This window comes from Cuculus canorus, chromosome 3 (genome assembly GCF_017976375.1).
Source record: "Cuculus canorus isolate bCucCan1 chromosome 3, bCucCan1.pri, whole genome shotgun sequence".
NCBI classification, from domain to species: domain Eukaryota; kingdom Metazoa; phylum Chordata; class Aves; order Cuculiformes; family Cuculidae; genus Cuculus; species Cuculus canorus.
Window position 1 is genome coordinate 21,017,971 of NC_071403.1, and position 9,530 is coordinate 21,027,500.

The 9,530-nt window shown below is 38.4% G+C and overlaps 1 protein-coding gene across 4 annotated transcripts in view; it reads right to left on the reverse strand.

Moving 5' to 3' along the window:
* Positions 1–7,804: 7,804 nt before the first annotated feature.
* SYNCRIP (synaptotagmin binding cytoplasmic RNA interacting protein) overlaps positions 7,805–9,530 on the reverse strand; it is a 26,105-nt gene continuing 24,379 nt past the window's right edge. For 2 of the 4 annotated variants that reach the window (XM_054061519.1, XM_054061518.1), the window contains exon 12: positions 7,805–9,530. This exon is cut by the window's right edge. The gene's annotated coding sequence lies outside the window, so the exon portion shown is untranslated. The other 2 variants (XM_054061521.1, XM_054061520.1) reach the window with 2 other exon arrangements.

Below are 9,530 nucleotides of genomic sequence, written 5' to 3' on the forward strand. Positions count from 1 at the left end.
GCATTTTTTAACAGAAGAGTGGTTTATTGCATACCACTTCCCCTCTAGCACTGGCAGTAATGGTGCTTCTGTAGAATCAAACGATCCCTCTGTGGCAGGACAGAAAGTCACCATCTCTCTTTCAGAAAAGCAAAGAACAGTTACTTACGATTCCTCCAGATGTTCTGCAAATGCAGTTCCTGGTTATGGCGCACAATTGCCACTTGCATGGTGGTTTTCCCTGAAGTGTCCTTTGTGGAGGGAAGAGTGCCTGCTTAGGCAGGTAAGAGGACTTTGAGCTGTCTGGAAAATGGACAAATTGTGAAATCAAGACACAAGGACTATCTGCAAGTCTTAGCTCATTTCTGTGCAATTCCATTATTTGAAGTTTTGCTTCGATTTTATTTTCTGTTTTATTTAAGTGACTAGCATCCTAGCTAGGAAATGCATTGGAGCTAGTAAGGTCTGATATTTTACAGGGGACTATTATTAACACTCAATATTACTCCAAAACTTCCTAAATCAATTTCCAACTTGTAACTGAATGACTTGCTACTACATAAGCTACCTGGCTTATCTTTGTTGTTCTACAGAAGTAGAAAAGAATCGGTTTAAAATGCTAGGCATGAAGTTTTTCCTCTTTCACCGATACGTACATATTTTAAAGTAACCTATTAATAAGGGGGCAATTTAATATGAAAATCAGCTTACCATATTTCATATTAAACTATAAGGAATAACATTTTCTTCCCCTCAAAAGGCTGTGAGTTCTCCAGTCTAATCTTGAGTTTGGGATATTTTCTGTAGGTCTCATTCACAGTATTTCCCACTCCCTCCCACCAGCGGAGTTCAAAGTTAAGACTGAGGTCTTTGGTTTGGGATTTGAACAGATAACATCTAAGATAGCTCATAACACCACACATAGAACTGGGGCGCCTCAGACAGACCTTAAATTCGGTTCAGTACAGTTCAGATGCAAGAAGGAAGAAAATTTTGCTTTTTTTTCCCCCTGAGAAAGTAGAATTTGCTCTGGAAGATATCAAAATGGATAGAGGATTCTTTAATAACATCTAGGTTCCTAGCAGCCCACGTAGAAGTCCCACAAACAGTATTTATCTAGGACAAGCAGTAAGTTCTCCACTGATCACCATTCAGCTTGGATATGGTAGATCAAGTGCTAACCTATTGCCATACTTTGGTGTATTGTCTATATCCAGTGTGTTCCTGGGATATATTAAGGTCAGGAAACATAGAATACTAGTCAGTCTCAATTCTGAAACACTCATGTATCCCGTCTCCTGCACCACAATGGCAGGGACCAACGCCAAGCTGTGCTCCCCTCACGATTTTCCCCTTCAGTCATTTGTTACAGCTGGAGAAGTTAATCTACCTATACATTAATGATTCTTCTTCCCTGAAGCCCAAGGGCAATATTTAAAAGCCAGCAAAAATAAAAATGGAACAAAATTGAAATTGTGGATTATCTGGAAGAGCAGTTTTGGCAGTGAGGAGACATGGAGTTAGCGCATTTAGTCCAAGGTGTTTTAGTTGCTGCTCACCCGAGTTTCACCAAGAACTTAGAACATGCACCAATCTCCATTGGATGCTCACTTCACATTACTTCTACAGTCAAGAACACTCCCATCTCCCACTGAGTCTTCAGGGATGCCGCTTACCATGCTCACCTGCAGAGAAAATGACAACTTTTCCCCACTGAAAGCTGTCTATGAAAACAAATGTTTCTGTATATCCTGACTGCTGATGCGAACAAGACAGAAAGCCTTACCTATACTCAATCCTCTCTTAACTCGGTAAGGAGAGACCACCTGGGCAAACTAAAAATCTAGCTAAAGTCTTCTACCATACCACACTCCTCCTTTAGCTTTCTCCTACCTTATGATCTGATACAGGGTTTTGCATTTGACAGTCTTAGAATAAAATTCCTTTTGTATTTTCTTATAGTAAGCTCTAGCCTAGACTTCAGAAAACTGAACATCTTCAAAGTTCAGCAACCTTCACACTGGCTCTTAACTCTATCTGATCTAAAAGTCCCAAATGTCTGTTTCCAAGCACACACTGTTCTTTCCAAGTGCCTTCACTTCTGAGCACACAAAGACCACCTCCAGCATGGAAGACACCTACCTGAACTTCCTGCACCATCAGATCTTTAATGGAAAGTCCTGGCCTGGTGCCGAGAAACAATCAGCCACTTCTCTCTCAGAATGCCAGGCTTGTATTGCACACTCTTCCAGAACAAAAATGCAATCAGTACAAGAAGCTGGTGTACTTGGGAGTTTTTTTTCCTGAATCTGAAATCTGTAAAGGGGCTGTTGGGTCAACATTAATTCACCCCAGCTTTCCAAGTAGAACACCCATTTTCACTTTGTCCTCTGCATTAAGAGACATTCAAATCAAAACTTCACATGCAAGCTTTGCTATGAACACCCTCAAGCAGCACTCAAGTCAGGAGACATCATCAGGCCCTATTAAAAACATTACCTCAAATACCCTAATTTTGTCCACCTTTTAAGGGATTATTAAGGGCCATGAGTGGCAAACATACCAGTAAAGAGAGATAAAGACCTCCCCACACATACTGAAAATGGGGTCCATCTTTGGAACGTGTATCAGATAGTCAAGATTTCCTTTCCAGGGGCCGAGACTATTAGTTCACCGTGTCAAAACAGCAAGTCTACAAACAGCAACTCTAGGATATCACCTGCCTCTCAGAAAAGAACATTTGAAATAGCAGCATTTAGCACAGTAAGTTTTGTTTCACCGTTTTTATATTTTGCCACGTTCAAAGCCTCCTCCCGTACAGGGATACTTCTAGAAAATTTTCTTCTGAAATTTAACCAAGATAGAGTGGCCTTGATGATTATGGCAACCAGGACAGACTCTTCTTACCTTCTGACACGCAATCCAAGGACCCCAGGTCTGCTTTCAACTTCTTTTTGAATCTGGACAAGATCCATCACCTGATATTCCCTTCACACCACGCTGTGGCTGCTAGATGGTGCCTGGCTTAGAGAGTGCCTACCTTTCACAGAGCGATAGACTGATTAATAGTGGAAAGATCCTACAAAGCTGTAACAGAGCTAAATGAGGTTGTTCTATGTTGTGGTCTTCTGGGTTGTTTCTCTGGCTAATTTGCCTTTAACTCTTAGACTACAAACTATCCTGTAGTGTAGTTCAGGGACCATCTGGTACCCACAGATAGATGGTTTCTTTTCCCAGCTGTTCCATCACCTTACGTTTTCTCAGGGGCAAACAAGAACATGTCTTCTTAAAAGCTTTCCTAAGTGGGGAGTGTTTGTGATTCCATCACTCCTAGGTCAATATTTTAAGTACAAGACAAATATACTCCTTTATATTCCTCTGAGGAAGAACTTCCATAGTTGTCATCACTGCTTTAGAAAAACCAAAGGTATTTACAGAAAGCCTTGGAAGTTTTCTTTTTCAGAGACACTTCCTTCCCTTTGAGATGTCAGTCAAGGCACATCTGTTCTTTTTTAAATTGAACATTAAACACAATTTTACTTTCCTTGTGAAACCTGAGATCTGATCTCTCTACAAAATTTTTAACATGATTGAGACAGAAGTTCCAAGATTATCATATTCATCTTACTTGCCCCATACCTAATCAGTTTTCATATATTAAGGTTGCTTCAAGAGGACTTAGAAATTTGAGAGCTGTTCAAATATGCATGACTGCCTCTTGTTCTTCCAGAGACTACAAAAATCAGAGTGGATCATCATCTGCCTGCAGCTATGCTGGAGTTACTATCCTACTTGGTCTTTACGAGCTCCACAATGAAACTACAGAAGCATTTTAGCTTCGTACCAAATAATCTGCTTTAGCATAGGTCATCATTGAAGGTAGTTTGAGCATTAATCTTGCTGAGATGCGAACCACTACCCAATTTATCTCAATGCCATTTGTATCCATGCGGCAAGTACACCATAATGCACCTCTAAGGGCAGGACAGACTGGGAGGCTTCACTTGCTAGAAACATTACACTGACGGCAATAAACAGTGAAAGTTTAGATACTGCTGTTAAGAAAACAGAACTCTCTACTTCCTATTAGAAATCTGTACTGATTTCAAGAAAAGACCAGCTGCCTCGAAGCAACTATTGGGTGTGAGATTTACAGATCAGTTTATGCCATAAAACTATGGAGTTTGTTTTCTTGGAGAGAAGCATGACCACCTGAATGACTCAAGAGCATCAACAAACCAAACTTATTTCAGATTAGCATACCATTACCAAAAAGAGCCATTTTATTACTCCATTCCCAGTGTAAGATCAGTTCTATGCAAAACCAAGTTGCAAACACCACAGACATACAGGGAAGTTACTCCAAATCCAATGGACTTAAGATTTTTTCCAGGTTCTTCTAAATTTTAACTGGAATATTCATCTTACTGGAGTTAATCCTGTAATGGGATTTTTTTTTTTTTTAACAATTCTCTTAAGAGTTTGCATTAGCATTATGAAAACATAGTGGAAGAAGGCAGCAAAGATTACTCGCTCCACCAGCTTCCACTGTCCCTGGAGGTTGGATGCCCCATCCCTGCAGGTGTTCAAGGCCGGGTTGGATGGGGCCTTGGCCAGCCTGATAAAGTGGGACATGTCCCTGCCCATGGCAGGGGGGCTGGAACTGGATGATCTTTAAGGTCCCTTCCAAACCAAACTACTCTACGATTCTGTGATTCCACCATACTTGCTTTTAACGCTTAAAGCCGCAGAAAGTTTGGGGTACCTCTCACTGGAAATCCTGAAGAAGTTATGAAATCCCACTCCCTTCCCCCACTTTATATTCAAGTCTAGTCTTCCATTAGCATGAAACCTGTAGTGTGTTTCTTCACTTGCAAATTTCGACGTATTTTAACAATGCACGTGCCATGTTTTTCTTCAAAGTAGCTTTTAAGCATCCCACTGGTCCAAAAGCAAGTGTAGATTCAAAAGCAAGTCTAACCTAAGGCATTTCTGTAGAACTGTAGTAATTGGAATGGAGGACAGTTTCACTAGACTAGTTTAAATCAGAATTACATACTGGCCACTTGGTGAAAGTACTTCTCGCATATACATCAGTGATTGTCACTGGAGGTTTGTCTTCTGCTAAAAAATATCAGTTTTATCACATATGCAAAACTGAAGAATGCTGTTGAAAACTGTGGGTGGGAAAGAGGCTAACTTGTTAAAACAACTGTTTGTGCTGAAGAAAAACTGCACATCTGATGGAAGCCTTTACCTACAATCTGAAACAGGAACAGTCCTTCAATAGCCACTTCAGCTTTTCCAGATGCACAGACTACATATTTTTACCTGTCATCTCAAATGCTGTAGTAGTAAAGATTAAAATCGGCTTCCAATTGTGATGCATATGCATTATGGAAATATTAATTGTAATTTATTTTAGACTAGCTCTCACCAGCAGTGTTTTCTAATACAAAGCTTGGTTCTTAAGCATGCTGAAACTGCACCTTAAGAAAAGCCCCAATTTACTAATGGGATATCCATCTATAAAATTGCCTTCGTTGAATTCTCAGAGGAAGCTTTTTAATCCCAAATTAGCTACATGATGTAGTTTTTAAATAACCACTTCTAGTGACAGGAATTAGGTGCATTCTTCATTCCACTAATGAGAAAAAAATGTGAAAAACAGCAAAGCAACACTGGAAATGCTACACTTGCAACGAGGAGCCCAGTACCCAATACTTTCAGTTCCTGGCTTTCAATAACTGGCCGTGTTCATGGTAAATCCCGTCAACTAGTCTGATGGCTAACCCACCAGTTTAAATTATACACACTGAACGATTTCTGAAGCATTTTAGATCTGAAGTATTTAACATTAAACAGTATCAGAATACACTCAACAGATTTACGCTCAACATTCACTTAGCACTGAAGTGGACACGCTAAAATTGAAGAGCTAAAACCCACAACCTCCCTAATACCTGCAGATGAGGAGTAAATTAAACAGTCTACTGAAGCTGGGTCTTAGGTACTCTAAGTCTTTTAAGTACCAGAATGTCTCTTTTTTTACTTACCATTATCTTCTGTGCAGTCAAACGGCATAGGCTATTCTACTGGCTGCGTGACAAAACTAAGAATGCATTTCATGACTTCCTTAGTGCAAAGAAAATAAGTGGTAAGGTTCAATGTCTTTTTGACATATTAGTGACCAAAACAAGTAAAACTGTATCACCACACTTACGGTGCAGAGATAGTGAACTATCACCATAAATCAGCCATCATAAATACATCATTCTCTGGTTAGAGGGAATCCAAATTTCTGACACTGCAATAAGAGACTGTCCAAAAGTGCTGGCTTTGGAGGAGACACTTTGATGAACATTCAGGAATAAAACAACTCTTGAAACTGAAATCCATTTTGTGATTCAAACTTTTAACTAGTCAAACTGCATTTAATTACCTAATACCTACATACGATGTGTTTTCTAGACTGCCACAGATGCTTTTTTTCCTTTTTACATTGTACCTGGAAGTCTGGCCATCTAAAACAGCTTTTGTGAAGATAGCTTTAAATAATCAATGTAACCCAGAGTTTCCAGATGAGCTCAGATGTGCTGCACGTACTCGAGAGCTGGTCACTTAAAAATACGTATGTATTCAAAATTCTCTCTCTCCAAATTCCAAGTAAACTAACAAGCTGTTCCTACTGGCACTTTTCAACCTATCTATTTGTAACAATCCAGGCAAAGAAGCGCTAAATAAAAATCACTCTTTCATCCTGTGGATTTTATAACACGAATATAATTAAGCATTCAAAGTTTTGACCACATGGCTATGTGAAAGCTGGTCTCCCAGAAAAAAGTTTAACATCAGAACTTCTAGGAAGCTGTAAAGTAACAACAATTTATTCCTTATCCCACCACTACCCATATTAGGGTATCTTCAGCTCTACTTCCTCTCCTGTCACCACATACCATTTTTATCTGACAAAGTAAATGACAATGTACAATCTGGTGTCTCCTCTGCCCAACTAATGCAACTAGCCAGCCCTAGCCAAGAGATGTCATGTACTGGTGCTGGAATTATTTCAGCAAGACACTTGGCAATGACAGAGTTTAAGTCCATCATAGCCAGTCACAACGTTGGGATTCATAAGCTTCGGGCTGTGAACACAAACTCAAGCTCCAACTTTACCAATTTCAGTTCTCAGTATACATCTCCGTAAAGTTCATTGCCTACTTCCAACTCTTGCTACTGCATTTTAAACAAGTAACATTTCCTACTAAGTCTAAGTAATACAAGTGAGGGAAAAAGTCTTAATTTTGTGAAATCCATCAATTTCAACTCACTCTTTTCAGAAAGTGTTGTGTGTTTATGTCATGTTGCCTTTCAGGTTGTTTTAAAACAAGAGAAACAAAAAACAAAGTCTCCCCTCACTGATGCATGGAACCATCAAAATAGCTGCTAGGCTGAACAGAGGAGTTAAGCCTCTGAAGAATTATCAACGGCACAGGGAAAAATAAGTTGCAGCCATGCAAAACATTTCTATGCTGACATATTAAGTTGGGAATCCTGTCTTAAGAGGAGGTTAAGTTATTTTAGACTATGTCATACCCCTCACTCCAAAGAGGAACAGAAATAGTATTCCTTATTTTAGATTTTAAGACATCATGTAGGTAGGAGTTGTACAATGCAGAAATTCAGAAAGTGGTCTTAGTATCTCTAGTTAAACAGCCTTCCTCCAAACACTAAAACCACAAACTTAAGTTCTGGGCAATAAAAAATCTCCTTTAAAAGGTAACAACCACCACAAAAAAAACCAAACCCACAGCTGTATGTTCTACCTGAAACCCTTCAAGCAAAAAAGAATATTAGAACAAGAGTATACTTTAAAAAAATGTGTATTGGAGTGTTTATAAACCAGAAGTGTTAAGCAGCAGCCGCAGTTTCCAATTTCTTATTAAAGTCAACTAGGCTTCAAATTTAGGAACACATTACAAACCAATGTGAAACTATGCTAGCTTACACTCAAACCTTTGCAGGTGTTTCAGTAAAGAAAGCCTCTTATAAGAATAAACAGAGGCAGCATAACACATTATTTGAACACTTGCCTTCAACATGCCAAGAAGAACTGTGTGTTATATGTCCATTTGTCACCAAAGCACCCCATATGAGATGCATTATTGCTGTAGAACATTTCAAGTTTACCAACACCCAAGTGCAACCCATCTGATGTTGTATATATGCACTTGCCCATTCTCATCAGTAGTTCCACTTAATAATGAACGTTTTTTCTTTACACAATCAAATTTAAAGCCTTGAAAATAACATTTTTTGATTTTAGTTCTTTTCCACAATATTAATCACCACATGCAATTTAGTTTTCTGATCATTTTGCTAAAAAACTGCACCAATATCAGAACAGTGCAAATCATATTTAATTTTAAAAGTTATAATGGCTTGAGTTCATAATTAGAGGGAACACTGTCAAGATCTCGATATTTTGCTTACTCACCATTGCTTGCATTCCATTAAAAACAAACACTTCCCTGTCAATTTTGCCTTTTTTTTTTTGTAAATCTTTTTTAAAAATAGTCACCCATGCTTTTAGCTGAGCTGAAATTAAGGATATGATCCACAATTTCAACACACGTAGTGCCTCAACGGCAATGTTTCTATGTACTTCCATCAACTGCTAAAATTCCATAAATATATTATCCTCCCCCAACATATTTCCAGACTAAGACCCCATCACTAGCACTTGTGATCCCACAAGTGTTTTAATTTTTCAGCAATGGAGAGATTTCAAAATTAGGAAAACTGAGGACTTCCCCTCTCCTTAAGCCCCCAGCATATTCATTTCATAGCAAGTTCAAAATTGGTTTCCACATCTTGACAGTGTTCCTTATAAAACCATATGACAGTAAAAGTGCCAGTAGGCATGGCAACCTCTTTGAAGGGAGCATTTAAACTCCTTGGCACTGGGAATGCCAGCACCAAGGATTACATTGAAATTCAAAATTATACTTAAGGCTACAATTAGCAAACCCACTTTCTGTAAGCCTAAAATTCTATCACTAGAATTGAAAAATTCAGAAGCTAATGCAACTGTATACTTTTATGCTTAAATTTGAGGAAAAAGTTACTTTTTCTTTAGCAAGGGCAGTATATGAAACTGTGGTAGCAAATGTCTCTTACGCATTGACTACTCATTTCACCATCATTCACTTACTTTGTCTTAAAGTTCAAAACTGGCAAGGCACATTTACATATTCCAATGAATACTTGACAATTTTAAATTACACTTCATGTCCCAGCTATCCCAGTAATTGACATACAACATACTAAAATGGTTTATTAAGGTAACAAAAAAAAAAATCAATTAATGTGAAACATACAGGCTATTGGCAACCACTATTCTAAAAATTATGTAAATACAAGTAAACATACTGAAATGTGTGCGATTCTAAGTTTTTAACCAGAAGATCTCTGTACTAACACACATTTATATTAATGACACATAAAAAAAATAAAAACTTTATTACAAAAATAAGTTACACTCGCCTCCA